The sequence below is a fragment of the Neofelis nebulosa genome, chromosome 18, assembly GCF_028018385.1.
Source record: "Neofelis nebulosa isolate mNeoNeb1 chromosome 18, mNeoNeb1.pri, whole genome shotgun sequence".
Lineage (NCBI taxonomy): Eukaryota > Metazoa > Chordata > Mammalia > Carnivora > Felidae > Neofelis > Neofelis nebulosa.
The window spans coordinates 5,862,471-5,878,740 of NC_080799.1; the positions used below are offsets into that span (position 1 = coordinate 5,862,471).

The 16,270-nt window shown below is 50.9% G+C and overlaps 1 long non-coding RNA gene and 1 other non-coding gene across 2 annotated transcripts; one reads left to right on the forward strand and one right to left on the reverse strand.

The window, feature by feature from the left end:
* The first annotated feature begins 1,164 nt into the window (after window positions 1–1,164).
* Window positions 1,165–15,996, forward strand: LOC131501119 (uncharacterized). The gene is made up of 4 exons (XR_009256650.1): window positions 1,165–2,060; window positions 8,890–9,180; window positions 10,024–10,086; window positions 14,269–15,996. It is a non-coding gene; the product is annotated as an uncharacterized LOC131501119 (long non-coding RNA).
* TRNAQ-UUG (transfer RNA glutamine (anticodon UUG)) lies at window positions 11,112–11,196 on the reverse strand. The gene has a single exon. It is a non-coding gene; the product is annotated as a tRNA-Gln (tRNA).
* Window positions 15,997–16,270: the final 274 nt, after the last annotated feature.

The window sequence follows — 16,270 nt, forward strand, 5'->3', positions numbered from 1 at the left end:
GCAAGGGGCCACAGGAGTCATTAGGAGATGCTGTGGCCTGCACTCAGGGACAGGGGACAGTCCCGCCTGCAGGCCAACCACAACTTTAATGAGCTGGGCCCAGCATCAGGGCCCCCCGTTCCCAAGGCTACAAGATCTGGAAGACAGCAGCTGACACCACAGCTTCTGGAACTTCATTGCATTTGTCTGTCCCCTGTATCACCCAGAATTTGAAGACTCCAAGCTAGGCATGCACCAAAAACTCAACAGATGTTTGTGGAAGCTAAAACGTTTCTCATCCGTCTGCCTTGGCCCCATCTGTAACTCTCACCCCTTCCTCCCTATTGCAATTTCCTGAGGGATCACCCCCCACCATCACGAGGCCAGTGGCTATAGCATAGGGAGGCTTGGCTGCTGTGGCTTGGGTAGAAGAATCTGCTTGGATTGCTCACCTAATTTCAGTTTTTCGTCAATAATATGGAAATATTAGTAGCCCTCTTTCCATTGCAAGTAAAAGAAACCCAAGCTCAAACGTTACTTAAGCAGAAGGAAAAATGTGAGGATTCAAGTTACTAAAACATCCAGAGTGAGGACTTCAGGCACAGTCGGATCAAGGGGCACAAGCCTGGTGTTCAAGGCTCATTCTCTGGGCCACACTAGCCTCTGTGTTGGTTTTGTGTGGATGGGCTCCTTCTTCTGTGCCTGTGTTTGAATCTGCACTCCCCTAACACAGATCCTGAGACAGATATTTGAGTGAAAATCTTTTATTTGGGAGTTTGGGGAGGTAGGAAGTGAGACAGGGAAGGGAAACACTCAGCATAGTACATTGCTAAGCAAATTGCCCCTACGGGCACCCGGAGGTTAGGCCCACTGAGGAAGCCAGGGAGACTGTTCAGCACGTGCCCCAGGGTTGTTCTACCTGAGGGGCAAGGGAGCTGGGCTGTTTGCCCACCATTGCGCATCCAGCCATCCAGTTAACTCCTGGCACCTGGTGAGCTCACTCCCCAGCCGGGGAAAGCTCTGAGGCACGGACCCGTAGGAAGCAATGCCTGGGGTTTGCTCTGTTTGGACCAACCGATTCTAGCCAGAGTGCTGGCTAGCACTGATTGGCCGAGAGGGTCACGTGCCCCGGCCTCCGCGGAATCTGCTCAACGTCCTGTTAGGTCACGTGCTCACCCCAGAACTTGGCACACGCGGACTCGTCCTGTATCGCGTGTTCGCCGGGCCTCCTGCTGGTCCGCCCCAAACTATTAGACGAGGGGAGGAAAAGGGGGTGTTATAACCAGGAAAAAAGGGACCGGTAGCTGAGTAGGGGGAGACCACAGACCTCACCCCCAGAGACCCATTGGGTCGTTTGAGAATCAAGGACAGTCAGCTGCGGAGTGTGGAGGGCAAGGCTCGGCACCTGACGGGCACCTGGGGCTCGTCTCAGCCAGCGGCCCCCACGGGATCCGCGGATGTGCCGCCCTAAGCCTGCCGCTTCGGTTCCCCCTTTTCGGGGCTTTCTTTTTTCTTCCGCTAGATTTTTGCATTTTTCTGAAGTCTCGGACTTTGTTTTTTTATATATATACAGAAAAGAAAATGGGGAAAAAATTTTTTTTAGGCTGCAAGTCGGAGCTCCCAGTGCCTGCTGCCTTCCCCGACCCTCGCATCAGCTTTGCGAGAGTGTGCTCGCTCCCCAGATGGCAGAGGCAGCCATCGGGTCGGGGGCCAGGCCTCAGCAGCGGCAGGCGATGGTGATGAGGGGGGGGGGCAGCCGGCCCCATTAAGTCAGCACAACCCGCCCGGGCGTGGGCGAGCAGAGTCCTCGGACTTGGCCCTCGTCAAGGGAACCGTGCAAGCAGCCGGCTAAATTCTACAGCCTCGTGGCTCAAACACGGGCTCATCACAGGCTCTCCTAAGGTCTAGCTGGGGCTTCCTGGCATTATGCTTTCATCCGGGACACGCTTATTGAGTACTTGCTACCTGCCAGGCACCGTCCTAGGCACGGGGGACACAGCAGTGAACGGAGAAGCCCAAACCCCTGGCTTGGTGGAGCGTACATTCTAGCAGGGATAACTAATTGTAAAGGTAACGATTAGGTGAGTTGGATGGTGTGTTAGGAGATAGTAAATGCTATTTAAAACTAGATGAAGGTAATAGGGACCTGGAGAATGGGAGCGGGGTGGGGGTGGGGTCTTAAGGGGGTGGGCCAGAGTGGACCTCCTTGAAAAGGTGAAGTGCCATCAGAGATTTGAAGGAGAAGGGAAACGAGCCGCTGGATGTCCCAGAGACCAGGGTCCACCAGTGAGGACAGCCAGCGCAAAGGGCCTGGGGTCACGCATGCCTCGTGTGTTCCAGCAGCAAGGAGACCAGTCGCAGATGGGGCTTAGGCAAAGAGGACAGAGGTTGGAAGTGGGGTCCTGCCCGCCCTTGTAAGAACTTCCCTCTGTGAGGTGAGCCTTCAGAGGGTTTGGACAGAAAAGGGAGGGGAAGAGGCAGGGCCCCACCTGGTGCTTTCCCTCTGGCTGCCTGCTGAGATTCGATTGCAGGGACAGAGGTGGATTTGGGAAATGCAAATGCAGCTGAGGAGGCCGGCTGGGAACTGGGTGGGAGCAGAGCAGGGTGGATTCTGGATACATTTGGAAGGACAGATTAGGCAGGGAGTGTGAACAAGGAAAGGAAGTCAGGCAGGTCTCCAGGGATGGGGCCTGAGTGTGGAGTGGCTGGAGCGGCTGTTAACCTAGGTGGAGACGTCCTTCAGCAGGGCTCCGGGTGGTGCAGGGAGGTGCTGGGAATTCAGTTTGGGGCTGGAAAATTTCAGACACTCAAGTGAAAATGTCAAAAAGGCGATTGTGCGTGTGGGTCTGCAGGTGTCAGAGGGATGCGTTCGGGGGTCATTGAGGGAGTGCAGTGGAGGGAGAGGTCCAAAGCCCAAGCCCTGGGGCCTGGTTAGGACTTAGGGAGTGATAGAGAAACCTGTCTGCAGGGTAGGAAGACAGTCCAGGAAGCCAGGGGGAGAAATTCTCCCAGGGGCTTGGACTGAGCTCACAGAGCTCCAGCGGCGTCTGGAGGGGCCGAGTTTTGAGTTTTCGAGAGGAAGGGAGCCCAGGAAGGTCGTGCCGCACAGCCGAGCAGGCAGATGGGCCACTGGAGCAGGGGGTGGGGTGGGGAGAGCTTTCTCGGCTGCAGCAATGCCGGCACCTCCCTGCGTCTACACCGCGGGAGTAGAAAGAAAGGGCGCATTCCTGATGCAAGTCGTGCCTTCGCCGCTCACATCCCCGGGGGCTTTTACCAAATTCAGAAGGAATCCAGGCGGCCCACAAGCTACCAACGGCCACCCCCAGACAGATGTCACCACTTTCCCGCCCGTGACTCCTTCAGGCTGATGCAGGGCCTGGCAACCCGTTCCTGCCCCCTCCCTCCCCCTCCCTGGCTGAATAAGTTAGGCACTATTCTAAGTTCAAACTAAATAAAGCAGTTTAGAGTGACTAATTCTTTGTGAAATGTATGCTCCCCAACGTCTTTGCTGCTACCAATGCCGGGCACCATTTATCACCCTGATTTCAGCTGTGTGGATTCTGGAAGGAGCTCCCAGGCTGAGGTGGCCTCATTTCCAGCAGGAGGGCAACCGCACCTGAGTCCCCCCACCCCTTCGTCTTCCTCCCCACCAGGGGCAGGGCTGCAGGAGCGACTCTGGGATCTGCAGTAAATAGGGGCGGGTTTGTAAGAGATGCCATCACCCATGTGGCCATTCGCAAGGCCACCTCAGGACTTCACAGTTGGAGAGGATGGAAGGAAGGTGCTGGGCTAGGCTGGGCCAGAGACCGTTTCTTAGAGAAGATGTGACACAAGCAGGACCCCAAGGGCCAGGGGCTTCGGAAAGGTGACCGGAAGCTCTGGGGGCACCTGCTGAAGGGCTTGGAGTGAGCAAACATGTGGAGGAGGGTCTAGAAGAACATGAGTGGAGCATGCAGGAGAGGGAAGGCCCTTCCTCCCCTAGGCCCCATCCTTGCCTGTTCAAACCTGCCCCTGATCCTCAGGCAGAGCCCTCTCTCCCTGCTCTGGACTCCCAGCCCCTCAACCTTCCCTGACCCCAGCCCAGTGGGGTCATCTGTGTCCAGACTGGCCTTCCCCTAGACTGGACACTCCTTGCTGTGTTGAAGTCTAGGAGGAGGGGCATCCGAGAGAGAGAGGGAGCAGCCAGTGCAAAGGCCCTGAGGTCCAGCATGCCTCCATGTGCGCAAACAGCAAGGAGCCCAGTAGCCAGAGAAGTAGCATCCCAGGTCTGATCCATAGGCTGGCGCAGGGTAGGAGCCTTCAGGATGACAGGTGAATGAATGGAGGGAGGGGAGGATAGAGAGATACGCGCGTGTCTGGTGGACAGCCTCCATCCGGGTTTTACCGCAGTTATGTTATGCTCTGGTCCTGAAACGTGCCTGTTTCGGTGTGCCATGAGCGTGGGGGTGGTTGCGGAGTCCCGTCTTCGTCTTGCTGGGACCATGCAAAGCCGTCGGGAGCTGGGTATCAGGACCCCGATGATGAACCCAGGCTGGTGGCACCTGTCTGCCTGGAACACAGGCACCCCTCCTGCCCATTGTGGGAGCCTCACTCTTCTGTGTAAGATGGGGGGCTGGCTGAGGTGTCTGGAATGGAGACAGGAAGAGAGGCCTTGGACAACCTAGCTCTTGTAAACAGCGCTGTGGGCTGGAGTGGGTTTCCTTCTAGATGCAACTGGGGATGGCAGGAACCTCCCTGGAGACCCCAGAAAATTCTGAGTCACCTTAGGGAAGGCACTAGAAGCAGGGACAGGGGCCTGGGAGCCCTGAAATCCTCGGCATCTGGCTCCGAGTTGGAGCAAAAAGCCGAACGTGGACCCTCCTCCATCCTGTTGGAGGAGTGAGGGCTGCAGGTGTGGACCCTGGAGGCTTCCACTCAACTGATGTTTGGTGCTGCTTTTTTTTCCTCCAGAAGGAGTCAAGTCCAGGGGCCAACTCAGAGGGGAGGCCTTGACTCCTGAGGGATCATCTTAGTAAACAAACATGTATGTACTAGGTACACCCCACGGGTCTGTTTTTTACTTCTCATAACCTTGGAGACAGCAACCCATTTCCATCTTAAAAGTGGGAAAGAGGCCCAGAGAGGTTGTGTGACTAGCCAAAGGTCACAGAGCACATGAGTGACTGAGTTGGGATCCAAACCAAGATTTATCTGGCTCCCAGGGGACTCTACCGACCCACTGCTTGATATCAGTCTGAATCCTGGTCTCAAGGAATGGAGGTTTTGAGGTTGGAGAAAGCATTCGATTTTTACCTTGAAGGAATGATTCTCCCATCCCCAGAGTTCAAAGGGGCCTCGGTTATTCTTTCTACTGTCAGATTTCCCAGAAAATCAAAGACACTAAATTTATTGTGTTTAACACGACTTCTCAAGCATCCCAATAATGGCTCTGATTTATAGCCAACGCGTTGTTTTAACCACATTACAAATGATAAAAATCAGTCCTGCAAATACACCTCAAGAGAAACCGTATTAAAGGAAGAAAAGAAGCGGTGAGATTAGATGTTGCATTAAAAGATAGAGTGATGGATTAAGGCCCAAAGTGTAAATTTAGTGAGACTCGCCAGAAAAAGTTGGAGGGGCAGTAAATCCAAAGTGACAATCTCTGTGCGGTGTACCAATATTTGTCACTTTTATTATAGTTTGTTCAGAAGTTGTAGATGGGTCATTATTTTTTTTTTTTAAAAAGCACAACAAAGTTCAATAAAGCTTAGAAATGAAAGCTGCTTTTGCTTCAGATACAACCTAAAACCTCAAATCCAACCCACTGTGTCTGATCACAGAGTGTTACATAATGGAAGTTTCTTCCTGTGATGTCCAGAAAACATTCCAAACCCAGAAAATGTGGGGAAGGCTCTTGGAGGATCCCAGGTCATACCCGGAAGGCAGGGAAAGACAGTGCCCACATCTAGAAAGTGGCAGAACCCCACCCCCACCCACACCCTCATTAACGGCAATAACAATGACAATATCAGAGGGTCTGACGTTTCTCCCTGTCACTCACTCAAGGGGCTTCTGAGAGCCATCTCTTTGTCCTTTCTGGTCCAAGCTGACCCATCCATCAACCAAAGTGGGTATGATCAGTCCTTGTAGCACCAGGTGGCTTTGTAGGCACCTCTATTCTAGCCGCTCCCTCTGCCTGTTGTGACTCCTTTCACCTACTTGGCTTCTTTCCCTACCTCCTCCTTTTTAGAAACCCCCACTGTCTCGGGGCACCTGGGTGGCTCGGTGGGATAAGCGTCCGACTCTTGGTTTCGGCTCAGGTCATGATCGCATGGGTGGTGGGTTCAAGCCCCACATTGGGCTCTGTGTTCATGGTGTAGAGCCTGATTGGGCTTCTCTCTCTCTGCCCCTCCCCACTTGCGCTGTCTCTGTCTCTCTCAAAATAACATAAATAAACTTTAAAAAAAGAAACCCCACTGTCTCAACGAGGTCTACTCTGAGCACTGTCTTTTAAATGCTCTGTTTATTGAGGTGTGATCTGCAGGCAGTGAGAGGCATAGAGCTTAAGTGTGTAATTCAATGAGTTTTGACAAATACATCCAGGTAAACACCACCCAAGCCTAGATATGGAACAATGACCATCATCCTTCTTTAAAACTTCAAATTGTTTCCCCTTCTCCATCCCCCGCTGCTTGATATTTTTCTTTTCCCATGATACTCATCACCTTCTAATTCACTTATTCATTTTTATGTGTATTTATTTACTTATCCATTCTATTTTTTACCCATTTACAGTATTACTGCGTATGGTCTTTTTCACCAAAATAATGTAAGCACCACAAGGGCGGAAATGGTTCTCTCTCTTGTTCACAGATCCCAAGAGCCTAGAATAGGGCCTGGGACATAGTAGGTGCTCAGTAAATATATTTGGAATGAATGAATGAATCCCCACTTCATAGATGAGGACAGTGAGTAAATTGCTGAAGAGAACACCATGAGTTGGTAAAGGAGTAAGAAAGTGAACTCAGGTGGTCTGGCTCCAGGGTACCATGGGTGGTCAGTGTCTCATGATGCCTCTCAAGGATGAGAAGATCCACCAGGTTAGGCTCACCCAATAGCCCACCCAATAGGCCCAATAGTCCTACCTTTCCCAAGGCTTCCAGTCACCATCTTGCTTCAGCCTGCACTCATGAGTCTCCTGTTCTTTGTGACCAGCTCATCAGGCAAAACAGAACATCCACTGATGGTGTAGACTGGCCTGTGTGCACTCGTGCTCTGGACTGTGAGCTCATCAACTGTGGGGGCCATGTTTGGGTCACACTGAGGTCCATGTGCCCACATAGTGACCTCCCAAGGTATAGACCAAAAATGCCTGTTGAAAATAGGTGGATAGATAAATGGATGGGTAGATGGATGGATAGATGGATGGGTGGATGGATGGACAATTGAATAAGTAACAACATAAATACATAACTGTACTTCCCAGAAAATCTTCTGGAATCACAGAGTATATCACCAAGGATGGAGACATATTAAGACAGTGAAGGTTAGGTGGAGACAGACTTGAAAAGCAGCTGGCATTTGTTTTGGGGAGATCTTCTGCCCAGATACCAAGGCCCTCATTCCACCCAAAGGCTGATTTGCTTGGATGGAGTGAAGTGAAAATACAGAAGCAATTGGATAGGACAAATGCACACTACAGTGTGGACAACCTCCAGACCTCATGGCTTTCCCACTCAATTTAAAGATGAGTTTATAATCTGGAGGAATCTCAAGCATGATTAGGAAAAGGATTATTTGGGGATAAGAGACAACCTCCTAGTCCCAGCCCCAATGCCTTACTCATACATGTCATGTAGGTAGCTTCCCACTCTGCCTTCTATTTTAGGGGAACTCTGATCACCTCCAAATCCTTCCCCCGAGCCCTGTCCTCCCAGTAGACTCAGAGGAAACTGTTTCCCCTAAGGGTGTAACTTTGAGTATGTTTCTGTTCCCCAGAATTCAAGCTTCTGTCAGTTCTGTCGAAAGAGGTTCTTTGTTGTCATATTTTTAAAGAACTCTAGAATTGCTCTACCAAAGTTTCCCCCAAAGAGCCCGAGACCCAGACCTGCTTATCAGATGTTATTAGGACCTAGCAGAATCCTGTGGACATGGGAGGGGAGAGGAGACAGACTTGGAGATCTAGCCAAAAAGCCATTCCTTCTCTTTCTTTCCTTCCCCTATAGATTGGCACATGGCCAGTGTGAGGACAGTCACATGGAGGTTCCCCCATGGACCATACCCCCAGCATTCACACTTTTGTATGGTTTTCTCCCACTCTGGGCTTGGCCATGTGACCTGCTATTGCCAACGGGATGTAAGGGAGCTTGACACAAGCAGAGTCCTGAAAGGGCACATGCAGATTAGGGCTTGTGATCTTGGAAGATTCCCTCTTAAAACTCTAACACCCTGCTGGGGAGACCATGCTGGGGTGAGAGATGTGCTCAGCCAACCCTCAGCTGTTCCAGACATCCCAGCCGAAGTGCCAGGCATATGGGTGAAGCCATCTGGAAATTCTCAACCCCAACTGAGCCCCCAAGTGACCACAGCTACACAAGGAACACCAGATGAGACCAGCAGAAGAAACTTCCAGCTGAGCCCAGTCCAGTTAACAGAATAAATACATGGTTGTCGTTTTAAGCCATCAGCTTGTAGAGTGGTTTCTTATACAGTGTGGTGGATTAAAATATGTCCATAAGTTTTTTGTTACTCCCCCCCTCCACCACCACCAAAAGGAGCCTAATTCTCCTCTGCTTGTGTGTGGACTGGACTTGGTGACTCACTTCTAATGAATAGCATTAGGAAGTTCTTGTGTGTGACTTCCAAAACTAGGTGATTAAAGGCATTGCTGCTTCCTTCCCCGCCTCCTTCTCCCCCTCTGTCTCTCAGACAACTGACTTTGAGGAAAGCTAGCCACCATGTCATGAAGACACTCAAGCAGCTCTAGGGAGTGATCCACACGTGAGGAACTGAGGCCTCCTGCCAACGGCCATGTTGAGTGCGCCATCTTGGAAGCAGATCCTCCAGTCCCAGTTGAGCTTTCAGAAGACAGCAGACCCCACCAACATCTTGACTGCAACCCACAAGAGACCCTGAGCCAAAACCATTCATCTAAGCCACTCCCGGATTCCCGACTCTTGGAAATCGAGTGAGATAATAAATGTTCATTATGTTGAGCTGGTAAGTTTTGGGGTGATTTGTTATGCAGCAGTAGATAATTAACACACCCAGCAAGAGATAACTGAAATAGCTGGTGTGCTCTGGTACCATGCCAGAGGTTGTCAACGTTCTAGACTGTGACATGGCATATGGCCTCTCCTCCAAGCTTCCTGAGTGTTGCTTGTCCTGGCTACTCCCCTGGAACCCCCAAACCTTCTCTTGATTTACCAGTTATAAGGGGGTCATCTCTGGGCTGGCAGGGGTCCTACAGAACCCTGGAGCCTGCTCTGGCATATGGCCATGTCTATCCACAAACACCAAAGCCCAATTCATGGTGATGTCAACTATTTTGATGCCCCCTCACTCACTCATTCTAGGAGTTAGCAGAGAGTTGTCATGGCTGTCTTCATCATGGCTGTCTTCACAAGGGAGACCTGTGGTGTCTCCCTCCCTATCCTGCCTCTCAGAGGGAACAGCCGACAGGGTGTTTTGGGGGAGGATGTTTTCCCAGGATGTCTCCCTAAGGAACAGGGTCTCTTGTGCAAGAACCAGAAGGCTGTTTGATTCCCAACTCTTCTGGAGCCCCTCACCCTGCCTAATACAAGCAAAAAACATCTTGCAGACAAATGCATGTACATCTCTCTGCTTTCCATCCCTCCCTTTGATGGATTTTCCTATCAGTAGAGGGATGCCATCAGAGCATCACAGAATGAAGCTCTTATGTAAATCTGCCCCTTAGGACTCCCCCTCCTATAATCAGGCATTTTCATACATTGCTGGTAGGAGTACAAAATGGTACAACCCTCCCATGGAGGGAAATCTGATCATAGCTAACAAAACTTCATGCATTTTCCCCCAATCCAGCAATCCCAGTTTCTGGAATCGACCCTGAAGATACACTTCCAATGATACTACACAGATATACTGGTAAGTGATGACAACATTATCCGTAATAAACACTCATACATCTGAGAGTGGCTGAAAAGCCTGTGGTACATTCGCATAATGGATACTATGCACTTGTTGAAAAAAATGAAGATCTCTATATCTTGATATGGAGTGGTTTCCAGGATACACTGCTAAGTGGAAAAAGCAGAGTATAAAAAGTATTTACTGTGTGGTTGTTGTTTGTATAAAAAAGAAAGGAAATATATATATATATATATATATATATATATATATATATATATATATATATATCGGCTAATTTAATATATATATATAAATCAGCTCTATATATTGACTAATATCGGCTAATTTTTGCAAACAGAAACATCAGACAGTAACCTCAAAATTAATGAAATTGGCTACCCCAAGGGGGCTACTTCTCTGACTATACCTTTTTTATACAGTTTTCACTTTGGTATCCAAAATGAACTCAACAAGGTTGGAGGGAAATGCCCCCAAATGATTAAGAACATAAAAACAACAACAACTACAACTACAACAACAACAACAACAACCCAACAAAAAATGAACCATACTATATATGAAACTGATGACATAACCATAGAGAGAACTTTTTACAAAAAATAGTTAATCCAGGAGCACCTGGGTGACTCAGTTGGTCAAGCATCCGACCCTTGATTTTGGTTCGGGTCATGATCTCACGGTTCTTGGGATCGAGACTTGCATTGGGCTCTGCACTGAGTGTGGAGACAGCTTGAGATTCTCTCTCTCTCTCTCTCTCTCTCTCTCTCTCTCTCTCTCTCTCTCCCTCTGCTCCTCTCCCCCACTCATGTTCTCTCTCTCTCTCTCTCTCTCTCTCTCTCAAAATTAAAAAAATTTAAAAAAATAAATAAAAATAGTTGACCCAAAGTTAAAATAATTTTTTTAATGTTTATTTATTTTTGAGAGAGGGAGAGAGAGAGACAGGGCATGAGTAGATGAGGGACAGAGAGAGAGGAAGACCCAGAACCCGAAGCAGGCTCCAGGCTCAGCTGTCAGCACAGAGCCCAACGTGGGGCTTGAACCCACAAACCTCGTGATCATGACCTGAGCCAAAGTCAGATGCTTAACCGACTGAGCCACCCAGGCGCCCCTCATCCAAAGTTTTTTTTAAATCTCCTCAAGCTTTCTTAGTTGGCAAGTCTCAGCCACAATAGGCGTTCAATAAATGCTTTCTGAAGTGAGTGAGTGGATGGGTGGATGGATAGGTCAAGGACAAAGGGAGCTGGGTGTTTTATTTTCCCCTTAGCCCAGATGTCTCTGGGCCGGTCACAATTTATGTAATGTAAGGTCTTCGTATTGCAAAAATGAGCCGCAGGCTGTTTCCATGGCCCTCTATGACATCTCATGCTCCCCAACACGATTCTGAAATCCCACTCTTGCTGGCTTCCTCCCGTTCCTGGTCCTGCCCACCCCCCACTTCCTTACCAATCTCCCAGGGGAGATGCTTCTTCATAAAACAATTGCTATTTCATTTGTTTGCTGGGACTGCCATAACCAAGAACCACAACTTAGGCAGCTTAACAGAAACGTATTGTCTCTAGGTCCTGGAGGCCTGGGGGGTCCAAGATCAAGGTGTTGGCAAGGTTGGCCCCTTCTTTGGGATCTCCTTGGTTTGTAGATGGCTGTCTTCTTCCTGTCTCACATTGTCCTCCCTCTGTATGCATCTCTGTGTCCAAATTTCCCCTTTTATAAGGATGCTGGTCGTATTGGATTAGAGCCCACCCTGATGATGTCATCTTGACTTGATCATCTGCAAACAGCCTATTTCCAAATAAGGTCACAAGGGAGGAGAGGCCCCTTTCTGGCCCCCGTATCACACAGACTTGCGGCCACCTTTGCAGGGAACTCAGGCTGGTGTCTGTCCGGCTCTGCCCCGGGGTGTTGCCCTGGCTCCACAGTTCCCTCAGGGTTGGAGAGCCTAGACGGCCCCTCCTCTTTCCCCTCATCAAATACTAAGCAATTATGTCAGAAGGACGCTGAAACAGGAGGCCGCCCTGGCAGGGCTGGGAGGTGGGGGGTGGGGGCGGGGCCGCAGCTCTTGGCTTAGTTCAAGGCACAGGGTCCCATGTGCTGCCAGATGACAGAATGCATTTGTGCATGAAAAGAGAAGCCTCAGAACAAAAGACAGAGAACAACACATGCCCCGCTCTTGGCCTTGGTGATGCTTGACATTTCTGGGAAATGAATTTAGCGCAAAAACCAACAATTCAAAACCTTGTGCCAAGTAGCTGATGCGAATAGAACCAGTGGGGGAAGGAATAACGTGCAGATGAAGCAGGTCCCAAAATAGCTGTCGTTTGCTGCTGCGTCCACACGGGCAGAGGGAGGCAGGCTGTCAAGGGAGCTGTGTATGAAAGCAGGAAAAGAGGTGGGAGTGAGGGCCCGGCTATTGAGGGAAAGAGTGTACGTGTATGGGTGGTGGGGCTTGGCGGGGGGCGGGGGGGGGGGGCGGATATTCTGCTTTATTCAGATTCTCGGTCTCTAAACTCCCATCAAACCGTCCAAACCCAAATTCCATGTCCCCCGAGGGCCTGGCCGCTTACTGAGCCGTGGCCGTCGTGTCCCAAGACCCTTCCTACTCAACATGTCCCAGAAGGACTTATTCTCTCATTGCCCCCCCCCAACACACCCCAAACTCGCTCCTCCCCACCGCCCCCCATCTCAGGGTGAAGGGGGGTTGTCTTCCCCTCGCCTTCCCCCATCCAAACTGCCTCTGTGTCTTCCATGTAGAGACGGCCTTGGGCCGTGTGAATGGGTACAGGCTTGAGAGCCAGACTGCCAGTGTTCTGAGTTCAAATCCCACTCTCCCACTTGCTAGCTACGTAACCTTGAGCAAGTTTGTTTCAGGGTCCCCTTCCGTAAAATGGTAATGACAACAGTACCTGTTTTCTATGGCAGGTAGGAGATCTCAATGACTTAGAACTTGTAACAGGACAGAGCTGTCTACATTAAATACTCAAGAATGTTGACTCTTATTATCTCTGTCATTAGTATATCCTTGCTCTCAGATATGCCCCATTTCCCTGTCCCCACCATCCCTTCCTGAAATCTTCTCTGCCCTCTCAATCTTCTTCCAACCTCCCCCTGCCACTGGGGCATCCAGGGTGATGGTCAGCCAGGAGGGCTGGCTCCTGGGCAGGGCCAACGCTATTCCTCATCTCAGAGGTTGAAGGGACAGCCCTGTCCCTCCCCTTAAGACCACTCCTGTCCTTCCTGGCCCCTAGATACTCTTACCTTGGAGGCTGTAGTGTGTTGAATAGCATGTTCTCCAAAATTCACATCCACGCAGAACCTCAGATCTTGTGATCTTATTTGAAAATAGGGTCTTTGCAGATGTCATTGAGCTCATTTGAGGTCATGCTAGATTAGGGTGGGTCCTGAATCCGATGGCTGGTGTCCTTATAAGAAGAGGACACGACACAGAAAAAAGTACACACAGAGAAGGCGGCCGTGCAAAGACACAGACAGAGACCAATCAGAGTGAAGCAGCCAACACACACATGCCAAGGATGGAGGGAAACCACCAGAAGCTGGAAGAGGCAAGGGGGGAGACCCCCTAGAGACTGGAGGGAGCGTGGCCCTCCCAACACCTTGATTTTGGAACACCGACCTCCGGAAGTGTGGGAGAATACATTTCTATTGTTTTACGCCATCTGGTTTGTGGTAACTGGTTACGGTGGCCTCAGGAAACAGCACCTATGTGTCCCCGTGCTCCTCATTCAGTACCCCTGACAAGCAGCCACCTGGGAGTCAACCTGCGTCCCTGCTGACCAGCAGCCAGGATGTGACATTTTGTAGGTGTATTTTATTTTATTTTATTTTATTTTATTTTATTTTATTTTATTTTATTTTATTTTACTTTATAGAAAGAGAGAACTAGCACGAGGGAGAGGGGCAGAGGCGGGGGGAGAGAGAGAATCTCAAGCAGGCTCCATGCTTAGCATGGAGCCCGACACCGGCTCAATCCCACGACCCTGGGATCGTGACCTGAGCTGAAGTCGGACACTCAACTGACTGAGCACCCAGGCGCCTCTATTTTTTTTTTTTTTTGACGTTTTGTAGATGTTTAATTAAATTGGTATTGATTCGGATTTTGCAATTTCTTTTCCATATTGCACAGCCAGCGATAGCTTTTCCCTGTTTCAAATGTTTTCTTAGTCTTTGAAAAGCCTCAGCACAAAGGCCCTGTGCTTACATGACCTGGTAGGTGGAGCACCCCCACCCTGATGCCTCCTTTCCGGACTTGGAGATGCCCCTGGGGACAATGCGAACCCTGCCCAGCCGCCACTCGCTGCCTGCCCTTGGTCAGAGAAAGCGGGCCCACTCCTGCACGGCCAGGGACCAGCCTCAACGCCTCTCCCGTCAGGGCTATGGAGGGGGCAGGCATCCACTCTCTCCCCACTCCCTGGGGCTCCTCCAGTTGGACCCCTACAGAGCCAGGCAGAGGTTTGGCCAAGGGGCAGTGGGCGCCGGTGGGCGGAGACCCTCCCTAACATTCCTGGCCTCCTCCAAGCCTCTGAACTGTCTTAGAGATCGAGACTTTACGAGAGAAAAGGTCAATGCCTGACCTTGGGGAGAGCCCCCCTCTTGCCCTCCCCCTCCTTCGTGGATTGCACCCCTGCCCTTTGCTTCCCGTGGCTCCCTCTCTGCCGGTCTCCCGTGTGCCTGTCCCCTACCTGGAAGGCGCCTTCCGCCTTTTGTGCCACCCAACGCTGACCGTGTCCATGAGATTCTCTCGAGGCCTCGAGCCACATCCCGCCCTGAGCCTCGGTCTCTTCCTGTGATGAAGCAGGAGCACAGAGTGCTGGTGAGCATGAGAGAGGGTGCCTGTCTCTCGCGTCACTGGGCGACCAGGCGATGCCTCAGGACAGAGTGTGACACACGTGCAGCCAAGTTGAAGGCAGTAAGTACCACCCAGGGAAGAGACCAGTGCACGACGGAGACCACGGAGAACACACACACACACACACACACACACACACACACACACACCGAGCTCAGGTGGTCAGGTGGGGCGGGGTTTACTCGCAGCGAGGTTGGAGAGGACAGATGCACAAGCGCCAGCCCCTTGCTGTGCCTCAGTCCCCCATGGGCTGCCCGCACCCCACTTCCTGCTGCAGTGGAAGGGCCCCAACCCATCCCCTGTAGGGTCTGAAATACAGACAGCCGCGGGCACGCCCGAGGGCCACTGACCCGCACGCTGAGCAGAACGAAGGAACACACACTGGGTCTGAAATAAGTAAAGGTCCCCCCATGCGAGGCAATCATCCCTTCCCAGCCTGCGCGGGCTCCCTACCTCCTGAGAAAGAAGGGTTCCAGGCCAGGGTCCATCCTTATGTGACCAAGCAGGGACCAAATGGCTGCCTTTCCCAACACAGCTCATTAAGTGGCACCTGTTATTTTACTTCCAGGCTTTCTCCCCTTTCCCTCCGGAGGCCATACCTCCACTCACCGTTATTTCACAGTCTGTGAATCCCTGACCCGCCCCATCCACCCATACACTAAGGGGGTGGGGTATCCTGCAGAGCAGATCACAGCTCCCACCCATCTCGGGACACTTAACCCTCTCGTGTTTCAGGGTATCCACCTATAATGTGGAGCCCCACGCCACATTCGTGGGCCGTGGACCTCCTCTTCGAACAGCGGCTGCCCCTCCCCTCACAACCTGTGCCATTTTACGGGATCGTTACCTTGTGGAAATGGAGACAAGTGGCAGCTACATCCCCGGTCTCTATGGCTCCGTCCATATCATGAAGCTCCAAGATCTTAATGTCCCCGTGGTGCAACTTTTAACTTCTTCTTAACTAAGAATTAGCTCAGAGGTAATTGCTTAAATCGCACCGATGAAAATCGATACGGGGTAAATTAAACGAAAAGCAAAATTTATCCTGAACGCGTTCCTTGTCGCCTTTGAATAATGCGATGACAAAGCAACTATTTTACCTCCCAGGCTTGAAGTCTTTGTTCTTGGACATCTCGAATGGAGATGTAATTATAGGGCCCATTTATCAAAAAGATTAAGGAAATCGGGGAATGGGAATTGGTTTGCAACAGTTTTGCGGAAATTAGATCAACGTGACTCTCGGGTCTGCGTTTTTCATGCCGTGTCCGGAAAGTTTCTCCAATTGCACCGTTTTCTGGCTTCCCTCCCAACCCCACA